General features: G+C 42.0%; 1 protein-coding gene across 3 annotated transcripts in view; it reads right to left on the minus strand.

Annotated features, from left to right (window-relative positions):
- Window positions 1-14597, minus strand: part of raph1a (Ras association (RalGDS/AF-6) and pleckstrin homology domains 1a) — a 31066-nt gene extending 16469 nt beyond the window's left edge. Inside the window, exons 1-2 of one of the 3 annotated variants that reach the window (XM_049727134.2) lie at window positions 14384-14597; window positions 4853-4911 (exon numbers count right to left, since the gene is read on the minus strand). The gene's annotated coding sequence lies outside the window, so the exon portion shown is untranslated. The remainder of the gene's footprint in view (window positions 1-4852; window positions 4912-14383) is intronic. The other 2 variants (XM_049727132.2, XM_049727133.2) reach the window with 2 other exon arrangements.
- Between the last annotated feature and the right edge of the window lie 280 nt (window positions 14598-14877).

The raw sequence follows: 14877 nt of genomic DNA on the forward strand, positions 1-14877 counted from the left end.
AATTGGTGCGTCATCAAAATTGGGAGTAACTACAAAACAAGTAAAGATGGAGTTTGCTTATTGATGATTTAAAGTTGCAACGTCATACTGCTCTTTTCATCTCACACTCTCTTATTTTAGCACAGTGGCGGAAAAAAACCAAGTTGTTTAAGAGTCTGGCAGTTTACAATTTAAGACTTGCAATAAACCACTCTTGCACATTTCTGTTTGGTGCAAGTTATCATGACATCATCGCTACATGCAAGACGGCCCAGTCGGGGGCTCACTCCTCGTCTGTTGCTTAAATTAACTCATATACAGTACAACACATCAAACCTGAAGGAGACAAAACAGAGGACATCAGGTAGCTAAGCACATTCTTAACTCGAGAGCAAGACAAAAACACAACTACATTTTCTGTCAAACAGAGCTGAGACAGCAAGTCATCCTAAGGGCCCATACGTGTGTGTGTGTGTGTGTGTGTGTGTGTGTGTGTGTGTGTGTGTGTGTGTGCGTGTGTGTGTGTGTGTGTGTGTGTGTGTGTGTGTGTGTGTGTGTGTGTGTGTGCACGCACACTTGCCCAAAGTAAACAGTAATTACTTTGCTACAGAAGCCACACTGCTTCTGTCTGACAAACTGAAACCATGCAATCATCCTCCCTCCGTTCTTTCCATAATCCCACTTTTTTTTTTTTACTTATCCAGCACAGTTCCACTAAACGTGTTTCATAATGTTTTAATAGTTACGTTTTCAGATTATTTACTGACTGCGCCGATACTACCGCCAAAGGTGAAAAAACTGCCATGTCGATGTTCTTTCTCCCGAGCCATGACGTGTTGAAAACAGAAAAAAAAAGAAAGGCTGACGGATGATACGACAATGGCAGTATAAATACTTTAGAAGCGGGGGAAAAAAAGAAGTCTAAAACAAACCAGACAGGATTTTTCTAAGGACACGAGGGGTTAAAAAGTCCCGAACCTGGCACGCTTTCAACACTTCACACTGTAACAGGCAGGAAGTGTCTCTCACCTCCAAGCTGTGATCTTTGACATTTCACACAGAGTTAAATACGGACTTTGACAGCAGCTGTTAAGTAGCCTAAGGAAACTGACAAATGCTCATACAATGTTACAGGATATATTTTTAGGCCAGATAGAAGGCGGGGACTCAAACATCTGTAGACGCGTGCATCTGGTCCAGGCGACAGCAGCCCGACCCGGCCAGACGGTGCCACAACTAAACCCAAAAGGCTTTTAAAGTTCTCGCCGTGATCTGTTCCCACTGCTCTATATCAGGCGTGTCATATTTTTAGGTTTGCTGGTTGGATTTTTGGAGAGGGGCCATGAGACAAATTATAGAGAATAATCAATATTTTCATCAATAAAAGTAATTATTTTTGTATATTAAAGGCTTACAAATGTAAAACGCTGTCAATAAACATCTGATGCAATGGCTTTTTTAGATAAGACTGTCCAAAATGTCTGCATCAAAGCCATAACAGAAAAAAACAAAATGATCTTTCAAAACAAATGGGGGATTCTTTGGAGATTATTTTCACAACGGTGTCAGCTTTCACGTAGCCACATGGCATCAGATATATAAAATACTTGTTGGTTCCACTGCCCGTAAATGCTCTGCTACCACCTCGGAAAGTGCCAAAAGGCTTGCTGCCATTGCTTGTAGTTACCTTTCACACAGAAGAGCGACGCAAAGAACGCCAGCTCTGATACGTAATCCGACTGGCTCCGATACCACAGTACATGTCACACTGAGACGTGATCAGCATTTAAGAGGGAAACTTTCAAAAAACAAACATTCAAACAGAAAAACAAAATTAGATACATATTTGTACATATTTGAAAAGGAGCAGAAAGAAGTAAAACGTATTTACTCCTTCCTGTCACCCTCTTTAATTAGTATTATAGTAATATGGTAATAGTAATAATCATAAAATCATAATAATTGGTAATAAAAATCGAATATACACACATGTTTGGGGTGGTCATGGTTTTACGCTGAAATGTCATAAAGGTTCTTTTGAAACTTTTAACGTCAGTCTCAAAACTGCATCAACGTTTGTCAAGGCTGACATGTTTGTTTTGTTGCCGCCAAGCGTCTTTGCAGTGTGAAGGAAGACTGCACACACGCTGGTCCGATCCCGAAAGGCCGGATGATAATGGTGCTGTGATTTTTAACGGACCTGGATCAGGGAAAACGAAGGAAGCGCCGCAGCAGAGGAAGTAAAAGCATGTGGATCCACCAACAATGATATCACTCCCCTTGAGACTGAACATGGGAGGATGACATCATTTCCTCTTCCTCCCTCGCCCTGCTTCTTACTCAATTCGAGGAGGGGTGATAAATCCAGAGGGAGGCAAGGAGAGCCGAGCTGATCCGTCACTTCCGCATACTCCTCTAGCCAAAAATCGATGCATGGAGCATTTTGCTCTCATTAGCATTCTGACTGCTCAGCAAGTCCTTGCTCAATCACACACGCTGGTGCACTTAACAAGACGCTAGCGTGGAGGTTTGTACTTGCGCCGTGTTTGTTGCCCAAACTGCCCCCTATTGTGTTTGTGAGACTGATCTCAGCAGCTCCCAGGGGAGCTGAGCTGCTGTATAACATGAAACATGTGCCAATTTTGGCCTTCTATTTTGGCTGCGGCAGAAACAAAAAGGCGACAGTGAGGCCATTAAAAAAATGGGCCGGCCAACAAAATGTTGACTCCACAATGCTTTCTCCTTGTGTGGCCTTTGTTAGCGTAGTTAAATACAGTTGGCAAAGACCACATACAGTAATTAAATATGCATGTCGGTGGGCGACCCACAACATATCCCACCATGCATCCTCTTGAATTCTTCTCATGCATTCCATGCACAATTGGATAAACGCAAAAGACAGCATGTCACGCACAACACGCTATTGTTATTTCAAAATATCTGGGAGGGTTCAGCACGATTGCTTTCCAATTTGTTCATTTGGAAAAGACGGAAAATGATTGATGATGCCGAGGTGATCTCAGCATCGAGTTTTAAATCAGCCTTCCAGTCTCGGGTTTAAAGTATTGCGTCAGAGCACCTAGGTCACCAACTGTAATATTTTTATTTATTTCAGGGGTTTTCAATTGATTTTGTCCAATATATTATAACCAAGAAGCTACTCAGGGACCACTGCTTTGGCAAAATATTATTTTATAGCCCTACACAGGGTATTTATTTTCATCTGTATGTCTCTTTTGGGAATCTTAGCTACATTTGACATGATATGCATGGGTAAATTATTCACACACTTAGTTGGAAAATAAATCAAGTCTAAATAATAAATCCACCTTATTTTGCAAAATGTTACAATTATTTTCCATTTCCAATTCCGTGGACCACCTGCAATACCGTCGTGGACCACTAGCGGGCCATGGACCACCGGTTGACAATCCCTGATTTATTTTAACAATTCCTTTTTCACGCAACACTCTACTTGTTCTACAAAGTATTGTGTTGTTTAAGGGGCATGATAAATTTGGGTGTCATCCACATAAAAATTAAATTAGGAGCTATGTTTTCGGAGAATGAAATTCTACACTTTGTTGAGAGACTGATTTCTAATGACCACGACCAGTCATGAGAGGTGAGGCCCAACGCCTACATCTATGATAACGATTAAATCCTGGCAGTGACTGAAAGAAAACACTCCCTCCATTCAATATTCTGGAGCCGCCAAGTCTGCTGGTTGTGGTGATCAAGTTGACCTTCGCTAGGACAGTTTGAGTTTTGAAACATTTAGTTTGTTGGATGCCTGCATCCGTACTATTAGACCTCATTGAGTAACTCTTTGAACATACAGATGCAGACGGCATGGTAACCGTAATATTCAAGACGCAAATGAGTTTGCTCAGCATTTTAGCGCTCAAAAGTGCGTCAGAGTGTGCTTGCAAATGCTATAATTAGGCGGTTTTAAGGCCAAGAAGGACCAAAATACGATATAGTACAAGGAACCTTGTACTTCCTGACTTTCATTGTAATTGTGACCTTTTGTTGGCAGTGGAAGCTACACGATTTGGTCTACTTGGAAGAACGGTTGAAGGAAATGTCAATGGCTAGTTCCAAAAAAATGAATGGACTACACCCAACAAATAGAGTGATGAAAATGCTATGCTGCCCCTCAAGCGCGCTTGAGTTGAATTACATCTTAGCCGCATGCATGCATGACTTTCTTCATATAAAATGAAGAACCATGCAAGCACAGCCTCCAACCTCAAACAAGCACCCTGCGTACGTACATGGTGTATTTTTAAGCATATTGGGAGTACACCAAATTGAGGCGTGTATTACGTTTTCAGCTCCAAAGTGATTTGTCCACAACATTTTCAAACTCCAAATAGAATGTTTCAAGAGTACTTATGGGAGTTGATCTGCCAACATCCCGAGAAACAAACGAGTGCTTCTCTTTAAATTAGCACAGCATGCTCCGATCATCTGACAGGCTATTTAAAATATGGGAAGTTGGAAAAAAAATGAAATTTCACAGACACTTCTGGAACACAAAGCTTGGAGTCTCCATCATGCTTCCGTCAGCTGATGGGTCAAGTGATTTCTTTTCATGAGCTCATACCACAGACCTTGGCGCTTTACATACTGCATTAAATCAATGTTCATGTCGGTTGTTTTTGCATAATCTATTCTGTACCCGGAGGGAAAGTGAAAGGAGTTTAATACCGGCTGACGCTCACATGGTAGATACGAGAGAGGCAAAGCAGCTTTTTTTTTTTTTTTTTTTTTGTTAAACATTTCCTACAGTGTGCCTCATATAGTAATTAAAAATACTGATAATAACAATTTAATCGCACGTGATGGGGTGACGTAGGGCACTTGTTACCTTTTATCTCTTGCAAGTCCAGCTTTTGCAACAGCACAGGTTGGACCAATCCCGTCACCCTGAAGACACACAGAAGGGGAGGGGGGGGATTATTAATATTGCGTGATCATATTTCTTTTGTAGGACACCGCAGCAGTCTGTGAAGTCTGCTGGCTGAAGGGCATTTCTTCTGACAGCTGGCTTTGGAATTTAATAGGCCAGTGCATAAATATTCATAAGGGGGCGAAAGAGAGAGAAAAAAGGAGCTACTTCCATTTAAGTGAAGTTATACATTTTGCTCAACACCTCTCAGCGAGCAGCTGTCTACACAGCAACTGTAAAGTCAGCAGGTGGCACGAGTGCGTGTCCGTGTGTGCATGTGTTTCCCTTCGAGCAGAGTGGATGTGAGTCGCCTAAAAATAACCAACATTAAAGCCTCCATGTTGCGCTCCCCTCTTGATATAACGTCATTGTGCAAACAAAGCAAGGCGTGCCAGGCAAAAGTAAACGTTTGATATAAAAGTCACCGGATGTAGCAACTCCAATGGGCACGACGACCAACGGTGGTATGATCGAGGGGTCAGATAAGCAGAAGTACGACAGCAAAGTCAACCACAATTTATCCCGCTGGGTATCCTCCATTTTTTAATTGACGCAACATATTGAAGAGGAAAAAGCCAGTCATTGATAGTGTATTTTTTTTGCCTCAGTTTGGATTAGGCAGCATAAGCTCAGTGACGTGACTATTAGTGAGAATTAGTGCTGTGCACACATGAGTCATATTTAATTTGACTGGGCGTGGCATATCGATTTATCCTTTCAGAACTTTGCACTCGGATGAATTGTGTGATGTCACTCGAACTGCCTTGTTGCTTACATGGCAACTGTTAGCAGATTCTACTGGTGACTGGTAATGTGAGATTCTATTTGGGGTACGTCATTTGGAAATTGAGAAAAAAAAAAAAAGGATGACTAGAACAACCTAGAACATAATGGCAGTGATTTTTCTGCTGATTAAATTAATACGTTTTTAACATTTCAAGACGTTTTCAAATGGTTTTCAAATTTCTGGCCTATATAAGTCTGCAATTACTATTTAAGATTTTTTTTTTTTTTTTTATATAAGACCAACTTCAAAGGGTGGCACGCAGGAGCTTAGTCTCTCTGGGCTTCCTAAGGACTTACTGTAGGTGCCATGGCTTGCTGTGCACCTCCAAGGAGCCTTTTGAGCAAGGTAAACCTTCAAAAGCTTAGGAGGTACTTATTCGTATGCAACCAGTCATTTCCCTTCACTTCTAAAGGATGTGTCTATTTTTGGCCAATGTGAAATATGTGGAATCTCCCTCAAGGGACCAATAAAGTGCTCCTCTAAACTAAGAAATCCACCAGTGGCAAATTAGAGATGTTTCTTTGGCTGAGATCCAGGCCCACTTAACCCCCCAAAGTTGTGTCGGTTTAAGGGTTTACATAACCTCCACGTGTGCAGGACACAAAGGCAGCTTGGTATTTGGATTTTGTTTTTTTGGTAGATCCTTTTCACATACAAAAAGGGGATAGATGAGGGCAAGGAGGCAAACTCCTGTGACTGTATTTTCAATACGGAGATTCACGCAGAACTCCATCTGGATGATCTGGTTCCACTAATGAAGACAACAGAAGCATCTGACATTTCCTTCCGGACAAAACAGAATCTCTGTCAAGTCCCTACAAAACTTTGCTTTGCCGTGGCCTCCCATAACTTCTACATCTGTTTTTTTAAAGTTCTACAACCAATGAAATTGTTATTCAGCCTTGGCTGAAACAAGCGACCTGCTAGTTGCCTTCCAGAAAAGGCAGCGATGAGACAATTCCAGGCAGCTGCCTCTAGCGTTAAGGTTCTGAAAACAACCATCTCGAATTCCATGTCACCAGTCTTCCTTCAGAGCTTCAATGGAATTCCCTCAGAAATGGAAGGTGTAGCATCTCCTACGTGACTAATTCTCTAAGCCCAAAGTCAAAAGCCTCAGGACTGGGCTGCAAGCCTTTCATGGGTTTCCAGGTCGTCATTCGCTGACTCAGCGGAGATCAGTCATGCTTCATTGAACCGTCACAATTAATTTGATCAAAATGTCATCCAAACAGACTCAGTCGTAAAATTGCTTCTGACCTTTTCCTACTTTCTGTCTTTTCGTTTTCTTTTTGGGAGGGAGGGGCGTACACAAACGGGGGGAAGAAAGTATGTCACATCGAACCTAAGTCAGCAACACAGACTGCTATTATACAACACAAAAATTTGCCTCAAATTATTATGTCGATCTCAGCAGCTTTCCACTGATTGAAAGTGAGAGATCCTCAAAATTCACAAAACACAAGTCAATGAACGATACTTGATAACTGATTGTGCTACATGGGTTCCTTTTGGAGTTGGTCTAGTTTCAGTCTTAGCATTGTGCATGTGATATCTTCACAACACTTCCTAAAAAAATACATGAGTCACAGTTACAAGAAAGCATTTGCAAAAATTGGCTAATACATCCACAAATCTGCTTATAGTTGCACATTTGCTCTTTTTTGGGATGGTCAAATGATTTTTTTTTCAGGGTTCTTAGAAAACCGGTTAAACTTTGGGAAAATAATGTTTGTTGCGTGTTGTCGTATCATCAACTATCTTGCAATTATTTTGTTTTTGTTTGCCCTTTCATCTGGATGTGATTAGATGTGTTATTTTCAAGGCTAAACAACTTCTCTGCTAAATTTGGCTGAGTGTATATACTGCTGAAGGGGAAATCCTAAAATCCGTGCTTTTGATTTTCGTCACACAGCCGAAAATTTATTTCTTGATGGCTTCTGTGTTGCTGTTGAAGAGCAAGCGATATGAAACCACAAAATGTTTTCACACATAGCAAACGCCTTGGGGAAACTCAATAAGTGGTGACAGTTTCCCCAATAAGGAATTATTGATGTCTTCCAGGTCACAAATTTTGTCGGTTCAAATAGGCTAAGCGAAATATCTATGTGTGCCCTGACCCTCAAAGCCAATCTGACCAAAGTATTACAGTACTTTGATATGTTGTCTGTTTTTTCCTAAATGGATAGAAGAAAAAAAAATGACTCGTGTTTTATCTGCTATGTCTTTCTTTTCAACACAAAAGCGTCACAGAGTTATGGAAAAAGTGCGTCATCTGCAAAACTATAATGGGGCAACTGCAAAGAACTGATGACCTTCTAGATCCGAGAAGTCATCTGTCTTGGGGTGGGGGTGTTCACTGACCAGCACATAAGTGGGAAATATGAGTTCCATTCAGCCTGAGGGATGCACACACTGAGTGAGTGTGTATATGTTTGCGTGTGTGAGTGTTGCGTGTAACTGAGAAGCTTGAGCATAGAGGTGGTAGACACCCCCTCCCCCATCCCCTAGCCAAACGCACCTTATTTAGGCCAGCGAGGAGACAGTTTAGTCTGGCGGCAGCTGAAGGCCGCAGGAATCAAACCCACCGAGTGCAGATGTTTATGTAAATTTATTCATTCGTCAATGCTTTGCAATACTATCCCTCACAATTCAATAAGTAACTTCCTGGCCAATGGCGGAGCTAGAATGGGGGGGGGCACGGGGCTACTGCGATATGCTTCAACCCCCAACCCAGGTGCCAGGCCAGACAATTGACTTTTAGGTATTTTAAGATTTTTATTTTTCACAATAATAAATCTTTATCAGCATTTCTTACAGAATATTTTTGTTTATTTGTATTACAAGCATGTGTTTGTTACCAATGTATCTTTTAAAATACATATTTGAATAGTTTTAGCGAATTTCAAAACCAGATGTAAAAGGTGATCATATATTCATTTGAGTTTACAACCATAACAGCTCTCCAGAGGAAACCATAACTGAGAGGTGGCCTTAAAAACATGAAATGCTAATAATTGACCTATTGTCTTGTGCACGTGGGATGTCGGTTGCCCAACCTTGCGTAAGCTAAAAATGTGACGAAACATGTTTTTGCTGTGGTAAAGGCCACTTGGAAAATCTTCACCCATAAAATGCTCCCATAACTCTTACAGCTCCAAGTTCATGAAAGTACTTTGAGGGTTGGATTTGCAGTGACACCCAAGCTAAATATCTCACAGAATGAATTTCCACTCTGGTCCACGTTGGCCAAAAACTACATCTGGGACCAAGCCTACCCAAAACACACAAGACAAAAATGGGAACAAATAGAGATGGAATTTGTATTTTTCTTGCTGTGTCCTCTAAGTATATCGCTACTGGATCTGGCACACAAACAGTTATGGAGATAATGATTTAATAAGAGTGCATATGATGACTGACTCAGCTAAACAACATTAGACTGGCTCCAGTTCCAACAAGTTCTAAAGACTCACCTCACCTCGCTTTTCAGACAAACAACCTGAACTTAAAGCAAACGTGAACTCGACCCCCAGAATCACTTGGGATGAATTCTGATGGAACAAAATAGCCTTGTTCTGTTAAAAATAACACATGGATCCCAAGACTCAATCATCAAGAGGGCTATAAATAAATAAATAAATAGATAGATGGCGTGATCATTGTGGGAAATTTGTACGAAAAAAGAGCTGTCGAGTGTGACAATAGCGAGTGAATCGGCCCTTATCTTCACTGCCAATGGAGCAATGGAGCAGCCATTAATGGCCGTGAGAGGCACTTGAGCTGCCAAAAGAGAGCGACAACAGGCTCTCCCTTATATGAATATTTTTATGAAGATGTTTACTTTGAAGTGAGTATAATGTTAAAACACAGAAGCCTAAAACTCAAGTGTTATTGCAAAGATTATTATTTACATATTTTTAGTCATCAGAAATGTCTATCCATGCCAGCTGCATGTAGTACTCGGCAAAAAAATTAAAATTAAAAAAGATACAATAAATCTGTGTAGCGACCAGAGGTGGGAGTACATGCAAGTCACAAGCAAGCCTCAAGCTCTTTAAGTTTTGATAAGAACCCATAGAAAAGCTGACAGAGCTATATTTTGTGGGTTGGTACATACTGACACATGGTGGCGCTGTAGCCACACAAGAGATGATAACTCTTCGTGACACGCTACCCACACGCACTTTCCATCTCCTCCAGCGTCAGAAGCTTACCGGGGTTTGTTTTGGAGCCGTTTCACGTGCACGGGCATGTGTGGCGAAACCCAAAAGGTATACGGCCAGAGAACACAGCCACTGTTCCAGACCTGCTTCCACTCCTGCACATGCTAAAACAACACCTCAGCTCCACCGTTCAGGCTCAGCGACTTTTATATATCGTTTAGACACTCAAAAGACAAACTATGAAGCTGGGATTAAAATATTTCTTTACAGAGCCGCAAGGACCTGCAGATGTTCTTTTTGGCCCATTTTCAGTTTTGGAAGGAACATCAGGCTGGACAGCTTTAATGTTGACAGAGTAGAACAAATAATTATGCTGACAAAGGCGACGTTCAGGCCCAACAATGCAATTTTCGGCCAACTAGTGTCGCAACTATGTATCTGCATTTGGTCAATAAATCCTTCAGATATCTTAAATTATGCCTGCGGGTATGGGAAAGGTAGAGTGCTCGGTTTTTTTATTCTTACCAATATTAAGTAGAACCACAGCTTTTCGAGAACACAAACTGGTGGTACAAACCATGTTTACAGGTAGACTGATGGATCTACAACTTCTAAGCGGTAGGTTAGATGGCTAACTAGACCATCGAGGCCTAACCTTGGTGGTCCAGCTCTCTTGAGTAAAAACATAAAAACATTGGCAATTGGGTCTTTAATATTGATGGGAGATTTTCGTTGATTCCAGTGAGCATAGTCCGAAAGAGGCCTGATTCCCAGCTGCACAACCTGCTCCTGGTTCTCCATACGGGCCAAAAGACATCAACTCAGACAAAAAGAGTGAGAATGAGAGAGAGAGAGAGCGAAAGAGGGGGAGGCTTGGCGAGAGTGGAGAGGAAAAACACGGTGGGGAAAAATAAAAAAGAATAAAAAAAATAAAAAGACAGAAATGAGACCCAATTTTCCAAGGGGCGAGAGCAGCCAGGACGCTGCTCCATCTGTCTGGAATTAGATTCCGTTTGGAAAAGCCAGCTAAACCCTCAGCCTGTTCTTGCCCATGCTCAACACAAGGTCACGGTCAACACCGATGGACACGATGAGTGGAATGTCTTCTGGAATAACAACGAGATAACACCCCTCACCTCTGGAAGGTGGAACCCAGCAAACTTGAATATTGTATTACTTTCAAAAAAAGTGCATACAACATAGGAATCAATTGAATTGTTTAGTTTGTTGACCGAGTTCAATAAACAGAAATGATAGAAGAGGTCCTCATCTGGATACTCCATTACTTGTGTGTCATGTGCACACACAAACAAGACTAAGTCATTGCATTGTCCCGCCAGAATCCTGTTTCAACAATAAACACACACAAAAAATGCAATGGGACACACACACCCACAATGCGAGCATGCGGACACACATATAATCGCTCACGTTTTAAGTCCAAGGACAAAGAAAAAACATGCAGCTGTTACGGGAGTCACGTGTGGCCTGACGTGTACAACAATGACACATTATTACGTCACCCTTGTGTGATCTGAGCTTGCGCTATGTTTTGAAATCCAATTATTCTTCTTGTTAGGTTTGTTTGGTTCTTACAGTTTCCTCCGAGTTAAGAATTGAATATGGCGACATGAATCAGAATAGTTATAATTAAAACTGAAAGACTTCGGGGGGGGGGGGGGGGGGGGGACGGGGGGGGGGGGGGTGAAACACCAGCAAGTGTATCTCAAGATTGACTTTTTACTCCTAAAAATACCTTTGAAAATAGAAAAAATCTTTGTTTAGTTCAAGTTGTCGTTATCTAAGGAAAATAATTTTAAAAAAACACAAAAAACATGATGAAAATGTGAGGAAGGACTTGATAAGTATTTTTTTGTGCTCAGTATATTTGTATCAAAAAACAAAAATTACCAGATTTGTTTTTTTTCCTCATGCTGATCTATTTTTGTACGTGTTTAGCATTTTTTCCAGGTATTATTCAAATGTGTTCTTTTTCCTACTTCATCCATCAAAAGTAAAAACCGAAATTAAGCCGTGGAAAGCTTTCCTATCATCCGGATTTAATATCTGCTCTTCCTTCACACCCTCTCTTTCGGCCTCACCCCTGGGATGAAGAGGAATTTCCTGAGAGGAGGAGAAACGACTTTTCCACACGGGAGACAAGTGGACGCAAACAGAGAAAGAGAGTGACAGACATAAAAACGTCAGTATTACGACCACCAGAGGAGCCCTCGAACCCAGCGTGAATGCGTCGCTGCCACAGGAAGTACCACATCGGTCATGGGACTAGGAGAGCAGATGTTTGATTCCCAAACCGGGCTTCAAAATGCCTCGGAGGTCAACCGAGTGGTTCAGTCAAATGAACTAGATATTTTGTAGAGAACCAAACGAGTCGGATAATGTATCTGCATGACCCAAGCCAATGAGCCCCAGCAGTCCAGTGACCTCTCTGCTTAATTGTCATTTAACACATATTCACGCGACCCAGCGCCATGCACTGTCATCGAGCAGCCTTGCTACTAAAATAGTAGGGCAGCGAGGATTTTTATACTCCACTTAACTTGGAACACTACTGGGACTGGGTTATGCCCCACTTTACCACAGCTCGGGGATTCCTGTCTGGCCGAATTATTCCACATCACCTCCGATGGATCAAGTTGGCCCAGTACGAGCAACTATACACTTATTCTAACGTTTCTTATAAACCACAAAGATTTTCAACAGGACAAAAATGTTTTCATTTTTCATTCCTTTCACAAGTAACTGAACTGCTCTGTGCTTTAAATCAGCAGAAAGAGCCTTGTCTTTCTCCATCGTGCGTATAAATTGTGATTTGATTTATAATGTGGAACGATCTTAAGTTATTTTCCTTAAATGACTCACTTGGGAAACTAAAAATCAAATCTGTCTGGAATTAAAATGTATCAATTATTTGCCGACATTCATTCAACATTACACACTCAACTAAACATGCTTTCTCTACCACATCATTTTAAGTTGAAACAACACCATTGACTACTAGATGATAGAGACACTAACTTTGTAGAACTCATGTCAGATCAACTCCTTTCGAGATGATGATAACCAGAAAGAGCACTTTGACATTCCAGGTTGAAATGTCATTATGTGGTCTGAAGAAATGAGTAGTTGGTTTTCAGTTGGTTTTGTTTATGGGTTTTGTGAGTTTGTGCGGGTAGCAGGTATGAATTTGGTTTCTTTTTTTTTTTAACAAAACAATCGTGATAATGTTTACTGCCTTCAAACGATCGGGTTGACACAGGCGGAGAAAATTCATCACCGAATTAATTTGTGCCGCCCACTAATTCAAAATTTGTGCCGGTATTATGATACTTGCTGCTCTGCCTTGCAGAAAGAAGTCCCTGGTCCCAAAATTTTCACAACTGTGCAAACAAATAGGGGTGCGATGCTGTGATCTGTTGTCACATAATTATATTTTGATTTATTTAGTAGCTAGGCAGTTGGTAGAACATGGTACCACCTGCATTTTATGTCTCGAGGCAAGCTTTATGTTTTGATGGGTGTAGTAATATTTTTTTTTGCAACGACGGGTGGGGCATGGGCCAAGGAAGCAACCATTACATATTTGGTGCAGATCCAGGAAATTCCTTTCCCTTTTGTTATCAATTGCACGATAAGGCCTTTTTCTCAACATGGAGCTTAATTTCTTCATAAACAAGGCATGAATCTTCATGACATACATGAGGAGTGTATGGTTTTAGGTGTACTTTGACGCAGCTCTGCAGTCTATATTACCCCTTCAGATCCAAATACATTGCTGCTGACTCCTAATGTTGACGTCACACCGAGAGTCTGCATCTATAATAAATCGCACCACAGTTCACATGTGTAAGCCATTTCAATGACAACTGTAAGGGGGTCAAGGGGGGTTCGAGGGAGGAAGGGGTCGCACGCCCATATGTGCGTCATGCTTCACGCGTGCCACGCCTTGCTCGTGTCCGCCCCTCCACGCTTGGCTTGGCCCCCACGGGCTGAGACAGCAGAGCCAAAACAGGCCGGCTGCAGAGGCGCTGTCAACCGGTTGCGGCTCCCCGGCGAGCCTGCGCATCCGAAGCCACTGTGTGTGTATACCGCAAGGCCTTGCGGCGTTTTGGGCAACGGTACCTGGTACAACATGGGTTGTATGTAACGTTGGCATAATGGGATGGAAAGAAGGTCTCCATTTCTCACCCCCATCCTTTTCAGCACCCGTTCCTCGTTTTAACATGCATAATGCGTGCACGGAGGACGCGGTACGGGTATCACATGCAGCCACTAATAGGATTAATTAGCTTTTTTCTTTTTTCATCCAACCAACAGATGTTATTTAAAGGAATTGTGTCAATTCTGGCGCAGGGTGAAAAGAGACAGATTCGTTGCGGGGAGTTTAATTGGATTGAAAAAGAGAGGCGACAGAGCGAGGGAGAGAACAACGAACATTGACACAGATGCGGTAAGGTGAGCAAGGATTCGGCTACTTACCGTGCAGATTTGAGCCCAGATTTAGGGAGCCAAAGCCTGCAGGAGACGAGCGGTGGGAACTCCGCAGGAAAAGGGCCGAGGCTTCTGCCGGTTTAGTTCCCGGTTTTTACGGACTCCTCTTCCCCCAGGCAGACCCGTTTTCCCCCCTTAGCCGCTTGCCACACTGACTTGTCTGACTGTAGCCCCGAACGCCGCTGAAGCCGAGGGCAAGTTAGCGGTTAAGCTTGTGTGCGCGACTTCTGGGTGGCGATTTCAAAGTAAAAGTAATTACAAACCCTTCACAGCAGAAATTACGGGATTCGAGAGGCGCAGAAATGTAGCTAATATTACTTTTGACTTGATAACCTCCACATACGGCAAAAATTGCTATAATCTTGAATTTGATCCTGTAGCCTTGGCTATATATGTCACATCTTTTAATTTTGACGAATTTCCCCCCCTGATTCGCCAGAGCAATATACGTCATTCTTTTGTACAGAGGCGTGGTGCAGTTG

Source organism: Syngnathus scovelli, chromosome 8 (assembly GCF_024217435.2).
Source record: "Syngnathus scovelli strain Florida chromosome 8, RoL_Ssco_1.2, whole genome shotgun sequence".
NCBI lineage: Eukaryota > Metazoa > Chordata > Actinopteri > Syngnathiformes > Syngnathidae > Syngnathus > Syngnathus scovelli.